General features: G+C 44.4%; 1 protein-coding gene across 1 annotated transcript in view; it reads left to right on the forward strand.

Annotated features, from left to right (window-relative positions):
• LOC106838529 (myelin and lymphocyte protein-like) overlaps window positions 1-12,424 on the forward strand; it is a 54,576-nt gene extending 42,152 nt beyond the window's left edge. The window contains exons 2-4 of the transcript XR_011503873.1: window positions 7,028-7,101; window positions 10,521-10,565; window positions 12,115-12,424. The gene's annotated coding sequence lies outside the window, so the exon portion shown is untranslated. The remainder of the gene's footprint in view (window positions 1-7,027; window positions 7,102-10,520; window positions 10,566-12,114) is intronic.
• The last annotated feature ends 359 nt before the right edge of the window (window positions 12,425-12,783 follow it).

The following is a 12,783-nucleotide window of genomic DNA, read 5'->3' on the forward strand; positions in this document are numbered from 1 at the left end:
TGCTGCAACGAAGATAGGGGTGCATGGAACTTCTGGAATTGCTGATTTCAGGTTCTTAGGATAGATACCCAGTAGTGGGATGGCTGGGTCATAAGGTATTTCTATTCTTAACTTTTTGAGGAATCTTCATACTGTTTTCCATAGTGGCTGTACCAGTTTGCATTCCCACCAACAGTGTATAAGTGTTCCCTTTTCTCCACAGCCTCTCCAACATTTGTCACTCTTGGTTTTGGATATTTTTGCCATTGTAACAGGTGTAAGGTGATATCTTAGTGTAGTTTTGATTTGCATTTTCCTGATGATTAGTGATGATGAGCATCTTTTCATGTGTCTATTGGCCATCCATATATCTTCTTTGGAGAAATGTCTGTTCACGTCCCCTGCCCATTTTGTAATTGGGTTATTTGATTTTTTATTGTTGAGTTGTGTGAGTTCTTTGTATATTATGGAGATTAACCCTTTGTCAGATAAATAACTTGTGAATATTTTTTCCCAATTAGTGGGCTGTTTTTTTCATTTCAATCCTGTTTTCCCTTGCCTTGAAGAAGCTCTTTAGTCTGATGAAGTCCCATTTGTTTATTCTTTCTATTGTTTCCCTCATGTGAGGGGTTATGGTGTCCATAAAGATTCTTTTGAAGCTGATGTCAAAGAGTGTGCTGCCAATATTCTCTTCTAGAAGACTTATTGTTTCATGCCTAATCTTTAGGTGTTTGATCCATTTTGAGTTTATTTTGGTAAATGGTGAAAAAGAATGGTCGATTTTCATTCTTTTACATGTCGCTGTCCAGTTTTCCCAGCACCATTTGTTGAAGAGACTTTCTTTCCTCCATTGTAGGCCCTCAGCTCCTTTGTCAAAGATTAGCTGTCCATAGATGTGTGGTTTTATTTCTGGGCTTTCAATTCTGTTCCATTGATCTGTGCATCTGTTTTTGTACCAGTACGATGCTGTTTTGATTACTGTGGCATTGTAGTATGTTTTGAAGTCAGGGATTGTGATGCCTCCAGCTTTGTTCTTCTTTCTCAGGATTGCTTTAGCAATTCGGGATCTTTTGTTGCCCCATATGAATTTTTGGATTCTTTGTTCAATTTCTGTAAAGAATGACATTGGAATTCTGATTGGGATAGTGTCGAATCTGTAGATTGATTTAGGTAGTATGGACATTTTAACTATGTTTATTCTTCCAATCCATGTGCATGGAATGTCTTTCCATCTCTTTATGTCATCGATTTCTTTCAAGAAGGTCTTGTAGTTTTCGTTGTATAGATCTTTCACTTCCTTGGTTAAATTTATCCCAAGGTATTTTATTCTTTTTGTTGCGATTGTGAATGGGATTGAGTTCTTGAGATCTTTTTCTGTTAGTTCATTGTTAGCATGTAGAAATGCTACTGATTTATGTATGTTGATTTTATACCCTGCAACTTTGCTGTAGTTGTTGATTGTTTCTAATAGTTTTTCTATGGATTCTTTGGGGTTTTCTATATATAAGATCATGTCGTCTGCAAACAGCAAGAGTTTTACTTCTTCGTTGCCTATTTGGATTCCTTTTATTTCTTTTTCCTGTCAAATTGCTCTGGGAAAAACCTCCACTACAATGTTGAATAAGAGTGGTGAAAGTGGGCACCCTTGTCTTGTTCCTGTTCTGAGAGGGATGGGTTTCAGTTTTTGTCTGTTGAGTATTATGTTGGCTGTGGGTTTGTCATATATGGCCTTTATTATGTTGAGGTACTTTCCTTCTATACCTATTTTATTGAGGGTTTTTATCATAAATGGATGTTAGATCTTGTCGAATGCTTTCTCTGCATCTATTGAGATGATCATGTGGTTTTTGTTTCTCATATTGTTAATGTAGTGAATCACATTGATTGACTTGCAGATGTTGAACCATCCCTGTGTCCCTGGTATAAATCCCACTTGATCATGGTGTATAATCTTTTGATGTATTGCTGTTTTCGGTTTGCCAAAATTTTGTTGAGGATTTTTGCATCTATGTTCATCAGTGATATTGGCCTGTAGTTTTCCTTCTTTGTGTTGTCCTTGTCAGGTTTGGGGATTAGGGTGATGTTGGCTTCATAGAATGTATTAGGGAGTGCTCCATCTTCCTCTATTTTCTGGAATGGTTTGAGAAGGATAGGTATTAAATCTTCTTTGAGTGTTTGGTAGAATTCTCCAGAGAAGCCGTCTGGTCCTGGACTCTTATTTTTGGGGAGGTTTTTGATTACTGTTTCTATTTCTTTACTTGTGATTGGTCTATTCAGATTCTCTATTTCTTCCTGATTCAGTTTGGGTAGGTTGTATGAGTCTAGAAATTTATCCATTTCTTCTAGGTTGTTCAAGTTGTTGGCATATAGTTTTTCATAGTATTCTCTTATGATCCTTTGTATTTCTTCGGTATCTGTTGTGATTTCTCCTCTCTCGTTTCTAATTTTATTTATTTGAGATTTCTCTCTTTTTTTTTAGTGAGTCTGGCTAAGGGTTTGTCGATTTTGTTAATTTTTTCGAAGAACCAACTCTTTGTTTCATTGATCCTTTCTACTGTCTTTTTTGTTTCAATATCATTTATTTCTGCTTATTTCTGATATTGTTTCAATATCACTTATTTCCCCCCTTCTACTGACTTTGGGCTTTGTTTCTTATTCTTTTTCTAATTCCATTAGGTGTCATTTGAAGTTGTTTATGTGAGATTTTTCTTGCTTATTGAGGTGAGCCTGTATTGCAATGAATTTCCCTCTTAGGAATGCCTTTGCTGCGTCTCAAATCATTTGGTATGGTGTGTTTTCATTTTCATTTGTCTCCCGATAATATTTGATTTCTTCTTTAATTTCTTCAATAATCCATTGTTTGTTCAGTAGCGTGTTGTTTAGTCTCCACATTTTTGGCCCTTTCCCAGCTTTATTCTTGCAGTTGATTTCTAGTTTCATAGCATTGTGATCAGAAAAGATGCTTGATATTATTTCAACCCTCTTGAACTTATTGATGCTTGCTTTGTTTCCCAAGATATGGTCTATCCTTGAGAATGTTCCATGCATGCTTGAGAAGAATGTGTAACCTGCTGTTTTTGGATGAAGTGTCCTATATATATCTATTAGGTCCATCTGATCTAATTTTTCATTTAATTCTATAATTTCCTTGTTGATTTTCTGTCTGGATTATCTATCCATTGGTGTTAATGGGGTGTTGAGGTCCCCTACTATTATTTTATTGCTGTTGATGTCTCCTTTTAGTTTTGTTAATAGTTTCTTTACAAATTTTGGTGCTCTTGTGTTAGGTGCGTATATATTTATAAGTGTTATGTCATCTTAGTGGAGCATCCCTTTTATCATTACATACTGCCCCTCTTTGTCTTTCTTTATCTGTTTTGCTTTGAAGTCTACTTTGTCTGATATAAGTATGGCAACACCTGCTTTCTTTTGTTCATTATTAGCTTGGAGTATTGTCTTCCATCCCTTCACTTTGAGTCTGTGTTTGTCTTTGGGGCTGAGGTGTGTTTCCTGGAGGCAGCATATTGTTGGATCTTGTTCTTTGATCCATCTTGCCACTCTGTGCCTTTTGACTGGAGAGTTCAATCCATTCACGTTTAGTGTGATTATTGAAACGTGGGGGCCTACTGTTGCAATTTTATCACTTGTTTTCCCCTTCTTTTGCATTTTGTCCTCATGGAGAGCTGTTACTTTGTGTTATTGTCCTTCTGCTTATCTCCTTTGTTCTGCATTTTGTAACCCCTTTCCTTTTTTTTTGATTTTTCAGGAATGAGTTTCTTCCTGGACAATTCTTGAAGAGGAGGTTTTGTGGTGATGAACTCCCTTAACTTTTGTTTGTCTGGGAAAGTTTTTATTTCTCCTTCATATTTGAAGGATATTTTTGCTGGGTAGAGTATTCTTGGCTGCAGGTTTTTGTCCTTCAGAGTTTTGAATATTTCATTCCAATCTCTTATAGCCTGTAAGGTCTCTCCTGAGATATCTGCTGATAGCCTTATGGGATGCCTTTGTAAGTTATTTTCTTCTGCCTGGCTGCCCTTAGTATTTCCTCTTTGTCATTGACTTTTGCTAGTTTCACTACTATATGTCTTGGGGTTGGTCTTCTTTCATTAATAAAGTTTGGAGATCTATTGGCTTCTGTCATGTGAAGTTCCATCTCTCTTCCCAAGTATGGAAAAGTTCTCAGCTATTATTTCTTTGAACAGGCCTTCTGCCCCCTTCTCCTTCTCTTCTCCTTCTGGTATACCTATAATCCTTATCTTGCATCTCCTAATTGAGTCGGATAATTCTCAGAGAGTTTCTTCATTTCTTTTTAGTCTTAATTCTCTCTCCTCCTCTGCCTGCAGCATTTCTATATTCCTATCCTCCAAATTGCTAATTCTGTCCTCCATATTATCGACTCTACTGTTCAGAGAGTCCAGGTTTTTCTTAATCTCCTCCATTGTGTTCTTCATCGCCAATATTTCTAATTGGTTCTTCTTTATAGTGTCAAGCTCTTTTGTGACATAGCTCCTGAACTCATTAAGTTGTCTATCTGAATTCTCTTTTAGGTTGTTGAGTTTTTTCATAATGGCAGTTTTGAAATCTTTGTCATTTAGGGTATAGATTTCATTGTCTTTGGGATTGTTTTCTGGGTGCTTATCATTTTCCTTCTGTTCTGGAGATTTAATATATTTTTCCATACTGCTTAATGGCGTGGATTTGTGCCTCCGCATAGAGATAGAGTTTAGTCACTGCTTCCACTTGTTGCGACTGATGTGGGGGGGGGGGGCAGCTGTTTAGACTGCCCCAACCAGGAACCCTGTCAGCTGTTACTGACTGGGCCTGGACCCCTCCTTGTAGTCACAGTGGTCCTGTGGTGTCCCTTTTTGGTTGTGGGGGCAATCGCAAGGGGGGCCTCAGGCTGCTGGTACCTACTGCTGCAGCCCACCTAGATGCGCACCCTCCTTGTGGTCTGTAGTGGTGTTGTGGGCTTTCCCATCAGCTAGGAGCAGGATCACCTGTAATCTCCGATTTGTCCCTAACAGAGCCCACCAGATCACACTTGTCCACTATAGGTCCCAGCAGAGCTATGGGTATCTTCTGCAGTCTGTCGTTAGCTCACCTAGCTGTGCTACTTTTGCCCCAGGGCCTTCCCGCCTTGCGATTGCCACTTGGGACCTCTCCACTAGTGCTGTGCAGAGGCTTTCACTGAGGCTGCTGTAAGAACCTGGAGTTCCCCCCTGGGCTACGTAGCCGTTTCACCGGAGCTCTACTCTGCCCCACTTCACTCTCACAGGATCTCTGGAAGCCCCTTGCCTCGTCTGGGACATGGCCAGAGTCTGTGGGCCTGGCCGTGGCTTGTAAGCTGCTGCCTTGTGGGGAATTCTGCTCTAGGGAGCTTACTGGTGTTCTGAATGCTGGGCGGAGCCTCCCTGCCAATGGTGAGCAGAGGCCCTCCCTGCTGGGGGGGTGCAGGACCCTGGTGTGACCCCCCCGGGCCACAGAGCTGGGTGTTGGAGCTCCACCCAGTCCCCAAGTGCATCCACGGGAAGTCCGGGCACCCCCTGCAGTGACCCGTGCGCTGGAGACCGTGAGCCCAGCGGCAGCTTGTAGTCTGGAGCCGCCACAGGGGATCTGCCCACCGGGAGCTTCCCTTTGTCCTGGCTTCTGGGGGTGGCCTCCCTGCTAATGGCGAGGAGAGACTTTCCCTGCTGGGGAGATGTGGGACCCCGGAGCCTTCCCCCACACGGCAGAGCCAGGCGCTGGAGCTCCAACCATGTCCCCAAGCACATCTACGGGAAGTCTGGGTGCCCCCCGCACCGAGCCGCACACCGGAGACCGTGAGCAGTCTGGTGTCATGCTGGGCCCGCCAGGAGCTTCTCTTTGTTCTGGCTTCTGGGCAGGGCCTCGCTGCTAATGGCAGGCAGAGGCCCTCCCTGCTGGTGGGTGCGGGACCCTGGGGAATTCCCTCTGGGCTTAGGTGTGATCACGGGGGGCTTGGGTAGGAGTGTTCTCACCTGTTTCCACCGTCGCTCCACTGGTGAGTGCACACTCCTGCCCTTGGTGTGTGACGATGCTATGGGGGAGTCCGCTGGAAGAGAGCCTCCTGCAGGAACTAGGCTGTCCAGGGGTTGGGGGTTGAGGTTCGGAGAGTTTTCACCTATTTCCACCTCCTCCCTGGGGGAAGTCCGTCCGCCTTCTGATGTGTAGTAGCACGAGACTTTTAGGCGTCTTGAGATGCTATCTGGATAGCCTTTGTTAATCGGTGAATGTCCAATTAGTTGTAGATTTGACAGGGGAGAGACAAAGAAGACCTCTCACTCTGCCATCTTGGTCCCACCCTTCTCACATTTACCTCATTTTAATCCTTTTAGTAACCTTTTGAAAGGCAGCTATTACTATCTGCATTCTACAAATGAGGAAACTAAAGCACAAGGAAAATAATTAATTAACCCAAAGTCTCATAGCTAGGAAGTAGCAAAGTCAGAATTCAGTCCAAGTCTGCCACCCCCTCCCACATTCTACCCAGAACCACGAACAGTCTGAACTCATGCTTCCCTCCAGTTTCCTTCTCCAACATCCATTGATGCCCAGACACCAGTCTGGGGTCCTTCCCTGAGCACTGGTGGATGGGAGTCAGACTGGAGCAGCCTACCCTGCGCCGCCTTTCCACTGCCTTCCTGGTTCCTGCTCTGCCTTCCATGAGCAGGGGGGCCTCCTAACTGGAAGATTCCTTTTACCACACCACAGTCATGAGGAGGAAAGAGAGGTTGAAAAAACATAGAAAGAAGAACAAAGTTTTCTAGTCTTATTCTGTCAGAGCCACTTCACTCCCACCCTAGAAGTCTTGTCTACTTGGGCCAAGACTCACTTCAGAGCTCCCTGGGGTGTGGATGTCGTAGGGGCAGGTGAGGTGGAGGGGGCAGCTTTGAGCTCTCCCAGAGGTTAAGGTTGTAGAATGCGTTATCAACAAATCATGCGGCACAGGAATTTGATGTTTTTATGCCTACTGCAGTAAAATAGACTGGATAAATTTTGTATAAAACCCTTTTTGCTCTTTGTATTTCAGATTTAATGAGTAATCCTGTGCTGGCCACCTTCCCCAGGCTCTGGGAGCAGCCTGATGTGATGGACGCTCTCAGGGTGGGTAGGCTGCATCGTGATGGAAACCTGACGGGCTCTGAAAGCAGTTACACTCACCACGTTACTGCATTCTGACACCTGCTCTACGTTGTTCTTTCCCTGTTTGGATGATGTCTCCCAATCCTTGTCCGTTGTCTGGCTAACTTGGTCTCATCGTTCCTTTCTTAGTATGAATGTTGCTTCCCCAGGGCCGCCTTCCTGACCCAGTAAGTAGATGGCGTATGTGCTACATACACTATTGTCACCTCTTGCCTGTCGTTTGTTCCCTGACTTCAGATGGCCACTGACTGTGTCCTAAGAGCAAAAATCCAAAATCGTTTGTTACATAAATTAACTGAAGTTTCAGGGGAGAGTCAGGGCATGTATATAATTTTTAATTTAATTTGATATATTCTGTCTTTGAAATAGCCAAATATTAGGTTGAACCATATAAAACCTTTAATTTTCATCTGTTGTTTTGACCTTCAAAAATGGCAGTTTCATAAAGTTCAATTAATATACCAAGGGCAACAAACATTAGAAGACCCGTATGCCTGTGAGGCAGATACTCAGATAAGATGACAAATGCCCCAGGGGAGCATAATCCAGGTCCTTGGAGGTTTGAAGAAGGTGGCAGTGAGGCTCAGGAGTCTGATTCATTGAAGAGGTCCTCGGCGAGCTGGACCTGATGACAGGCTGAGGGCCCAGTCGGGTTTTGACCTGCTGAGAGGGGAGGGGAAGACATTACAGGTGGGAGGATGAACATGAGCAGACATTCTGAGGTGGGAAGAATTAGCGCTCTTGAGAGGAGCGGATGATCCAGCTGGCATGTTTGGTGTCGTCTGTCAGTGGGCAAGGTCCATCTGAGCCTCAGCTGAAGGTGAGGAGTGTGGGAGGTGGGGGGCAACCTGTGAAAGTTTTTGCTTCAGGAAAACTCCTGGCAGCACAGAGAGGTCGAAAAGCACCTGTGCAGGAGAGAGGTGAGCTGTGTTATGAGGTGGCCCCTGTTGATAAGGAGGGAGGTCATATGGGCCTGACAGAGACATGGAAGGAGGAAGCAATCATCTGCAGAGGTTTCTGTTAGACTTCTAAACTGATTTCATGTGCTGGTTTGGCTAGGGTAGGGGTGTCATCAGTAATGATGAAATCTTCAGTAGAAAGACAAGAAAATATTCATGGCATCCGATTACCCATAATTTCAGACAAATTCATTTGGCACTATTGCTAGATAATACAGAATTTCTCAGTCTTCCTTTATATAATCATTAGTACCACAACATTTATTCATTATACAAAACATACGTTCAGTGATTCATTCAATAAATATGTCATGAGAGCCCACGATGGCTAAGGCACTGTGCCAGGCTCTGGAGCATTTCTCTAGAAGTGGAACATTCATGGAATCTGGACTTTGTTGTCAGGAGGAACCTTAAGACTAATCTAGCCTGAATTCTGCATTTCCTGATGAGCAGATGGCTCAGAGAAGTGCAACGACCTGGCTGGCCGTGGAGCTCAGCAGTGGCCGGGCCAAGGCTGTCACTGCAGGTCAGCTCTGGGTGCATCCAGATATGCCACAGGCTCTTCTAGAAAAGGCTTGTGGGTAAAGTTGTTCATGGATATTATGAAGTGAAAAAAATTTTGAGGTATAATAATAATATTTAAACATATATATTTATATTTGTACATCTGACTGTGGAAAAGTCTGGAAGAATAAACCCTAGGAAGGTAGCAATGATTACCTCTGGATCATGGGTTATTTTGTTGATCTGTATTTCGTTAGTTTTTCCACCATGGATTGTTTGTATAATAAATGATAGAAATAAAAAGAGTGGTTTGCTCCTGCACCCTTGAGCCTTCTCCTTGTGGCGTCCTGTGTCACTAAGGATAAGCCAGGCTGTGTGGTGGTAGCTGCACAGGTGTATTTCTCACTCATGGTACCTTCCAGATATATCAATGAGAGACCCTGCTCCATAGTCACCCGAGGGTGCAGGCCAGTGGAGGTTCCACTTCCTTATGGCATCATCTGGAAGGAGCGGCTTCCTCTGTTGCCAGTCACCCTCCAGGAAAAGAGAGAATGGAGCATCGTCCTTGGACTCTCCACTGCCCTTGCCCCGAGGCAGCACTGGCGCTTCTGCTCAGATTTCATTGGCTGGAACCAGTCACGTGGCCCCACTTAACTTCAGGGGAGCTGGGAGGTCTGGTCTTCTGTTTGCTCCAGAAGGAAGGGAGAAGGGGATCTTGGTGGGTAGTGGTGACTCCCCCACGTTTGCTGTTCCCCACTGAGTTACCATAAGTGAAACACCCTACAGCTGGCTGGGGCTCAGTGCAAATGAGGTGGGACCTTGATGCTTAACTGACAAACAGTAGGCAGATTTCACCAGACATAAGTCTAAAGTTGCCTCATGATATTCCCGTTAAGCCAGGTACCTTTTGAAGTTCACATTGTGAAGTGTGTGAGCCTTGCAGTGTGAAGTTAGCTAGGTTCAGTTTGTTGTTGGGGTTTTAATGTTAATGATGGCACCTGGCCTGTTTAGTAAGACACTCTGGCTCTCTAAGGGTCCTCTTCAAACTCGCCAGGACCCACAGGCACAGCAGTCAATAGGGTGGAGAACCACAGTCCCGTAAGATAGTTCCTTCACAGTAGTAACTGACCATTCCAAGATGCGCTACGTGAGTGCACAGCCTGTGGTCTCTTGGTGGAAACTTCTCTTTTATTTCATGGAGCATCTCTTTCTTGGTGCCAGATGTCATATTCACCCCAGGGCCTCCATACTGAAAAGTGCTGATGCTTTTGTGTGACCCATGAAATCAGGCCCCAAGAGGAGGAAACCTGCAGACAGACATGAAACCGAGGCCCTGGAAGGAGCAGCCGGGAGACTGTGCACACTGCCCCACGCTCACAGTCTGCCCAGAACCGGCACTGAGTGCCTTCAGTTCACACTTCCGTGGGGTTAATGGAACTCTGGGTTTTTTATTTCTTCAGAGAAGCTTTGCGAAGCCCTTTGGATAGATTGAGAGTATTTACTTGCAAAGCTGTCCTTCAATTTATTAACCTGACTGTTGTCATCATCATGGCAGACAGAATTGTAGAGAAGTATGGTATTTGGCAGTTTTCTTTTTCATTAGTGTCTCACCTTAAAAGCTCACTAGTATTTTATTGTTCAGGTGCTGTGTTTTCATGGATGTGTTAGTGTTTCACTGATTCTGTTCTTGAATTAATTTTGACTTGTAAGAATCGTGGGCTCCTGAGGCATCTTTCACGGCCCAGTCAGTCTGGTTCCGGGTTGTTGGAACAGGTGCCACAGACCCACTTCTTACGTGTGTAGGTTCTGTACCATGTTTTTAGCCCTGTTCTTGAGTTTCATTACAGTGACCTTGCAGAAGTGTGACGAAGACTTGTGAATACTCGGCTTACTATCATATTTCTGTTTTCTGTTTAGAGTTCGTGGGCTGAGAAAGAAAGCACATTGAAGAGATCAGAGAAGGTAATCTGATTTTCCAGCTGCACTTTATGTTTGCTGTGCTCACTGTTTGCTTGCACCTTCTAATAATGCCTCTGCTTCAGCTAAAGTAGCCAGAGTCACATCCCTCTGAATCAGGTCAACTGTGTCACTGTGGTTGCAAAGACGCTTTCCAAGAAGGGTACGGGTGATCAATTTCTAATGTGAAAAGAAACACGTCATCAAGACAGTCATTTCGGACCACTGAGTTTTATTGAATTGAGGGAAAGTTTCTAAACCAAAGTCTCCCAGTTGGCTATGAAATTTCTCTTGTTTTTAAAAAGCTCCTCTAGCTCTCAAGTCCATATCCGGTAAGGAGAAGGGATAAAATTGTAAGCTGTGTCACACAATGAAAAGGTTCACGGCTGGTGCTTACATCGCCACAGAGGTGCGGTCGTTACCAACCAGAACTTGCCTTAGTCAGTGAGTGGGGGCTTCACGCTCCAACCCAGGACTCAACAGACTTGTTCAGTAAATAAGATAGTAAATATTCTTGGCTCTGTAGGCCCTGCGGCCTCTGTCACAGCTGCTCAACTCTGCCATTGTGATACAAAGCAGCTACTGACTGTACATAAATGTCTGAGCATGGCTGTGTTTCTATAAAACTTGAGTTATAAAAAGAGGCAGTGGGCCACAGTTGACCATGGTCCATGGTTTCTGGACTTCTAAAGGGTTAATTATCTACAAGGAACGTGGGAGAACAAACCAACCAAAAACCCTAAACAGTGAAAAAAAATTCACATTGTGTCTTTCTTTGAGTTTCCATATGACCAGTACCATCTACACTTTGCTAAAATTGGCAGATTTGATGCAATTCTAGCACAGCAGTGGCCAAGGTGCTGGGCCTCAGGCCTGTAGAAATTGCCCCCTACACACATGCTGTGCTGGGAGAGGTGACATCTGTGTGCAGACCCTGCTGCACACAGACATCTCCACCTTCGGCTGCTGTGCCCTCTCAGGTTCCCACCCGGCCTGTCGGTGTCGGGGCTCACTGACTGTGCTGATACGGCAGCCCTCGTCTTATCTGGGGAGGGTCTGACCACACTGCTCCTTGGGTCTCCTTTCTCTGGGTCTCACGCGGAACACTTGCTCCCCTTCTCTTATGACAACTCGACAATGTCTCTGATGCGCTGTAACCGAATTAAGTGGATACAGCTGACTTCACATTGTGCTTTAGTCATATTTACCTGGAGCCACATCCTTGTCCCCAGAATTAGGTTACAGCCCCCACTTTCCTTGATAGGATGTGTGGGACAGCCTCGTGGAGCTTAGGAGACGCCCAGGTCTCAAGGAGCCGCTCCCGGACTCGGGGAGGATTGCTTGCCTCTGCTCCGCAGTGACTCTTGCTGCTTCCACTGCAGAGAGCGCTGTTTCCTGACTGAGCAGCTGGTTCAGAGCCGTCACCTGCCAGGCACTGCTGGCCCCTCTGTCCCTCCCATTAGATGGCTTCTAGTTAACAGAGTCCATAAATTTAACACTGAAAAAATGACGACGCAGATCCATTCATAGTTACTTGTGGTGCCGTTGTCCCCAGAGAGACAAAGAGCTCCTGAAGGCTGCGTTCGTCCTGGTCTACCACGACTGCGTGCTCCCTCTCCTGCAGTCCACACTCCTGCCCCCGTTCAGGTGGGCGGAAGGAGAGGCTGAGGCTGCCCGCTGGAAGGTGATCGCTGACTTCCTCACGGAAACCTGAGAGAACGGGGGCGCCCTCCACGCTCTGCTGTCCCCTGATGGGCTCCATGAACCCTTTGACATTTCAGAGCAAACCTATGACTTCTTGGGAGAAATAAGAAAGAATGCAGCCTGACAGTGTGGGCCTGATGGACCCTCCACGGTGACCTGAATAAAGCGACAGAACCAAAGTAACGGTCGCATCAAGACTTAGGCTTCACTCTTTCTTGTACAGCCCCGTTCCGTTAGAAATATTGATCTGATAATTGGAGTATGTTTTAATACAATAGAATAAATTCTTATAAAGAATACTATTATATCTCAATTTAAAGAGAAGTTTTTTCAAAAGACCAAGTAACAAATTTAATTTGACTGTATCTATAGATTTGTGTAAAACCAAGATTTCACCAAAAGCTAAATTTATGATTATTCAAGAAAATGAAAATACAATCTACACAATGGGAGAAGATATTTATAAATCAAATATCTGATAAGAGTCAAGTATCTAGAATATATAAATATACGATTATTG

This window comes from Equus asinus, chromosome 6 (assembly GCF_041296235.1).
Source record: "Equus asinus isolate D_3611 breed Donkey chromosome 6, EquAss-T2T_v2, whole genome shotgun sequence".
Classification (NCBI taxonomy): domain Eukaryota; kingdom Metazoa; phylum Chordata; class Mammalia; order Perissodactyla; family Equidae; genus Equus; species Equus asinus.